Genomic DNA, 259 nt, shown 5'->3' on the forward strand with positions numbered 1-259 from the left:
TCGTACAGCGATATGCTACTTTAGCATGACGCTCAGCGGAGATCCGATCACGAAGGACCTTGTCCTCAAAGGCTCGAAGAGCATCACGAGTCACCGGACGGCGGTCGACCTGGTCGTCACCGCCCGCCCACCGACTCTTCTCAATGAGAACGGTGACGTTCACTATCATGTGGAAGTCTTGTTGGACGACGTCGTCACCAGGGTCAAACCCAATGTCTGGTGAAGTGGCGGGGATATCCCGACTCCGAAAACTCGTGGG

The sequence above is a fragment of the Plasmopara halstedii genome (genome assembly GCF_900000015.1).
Source record: "Plasmopara halstedii genome assembly, contig: Scaffold_3060, whole genome shotgun sequence".
NCBI classification, from domain to species: Eukaryota; Oomycota; class Peronosporomycetes; order Peronosporales; family Peronosporaceae; genus Plasmopara; species Plasmopara halstedii.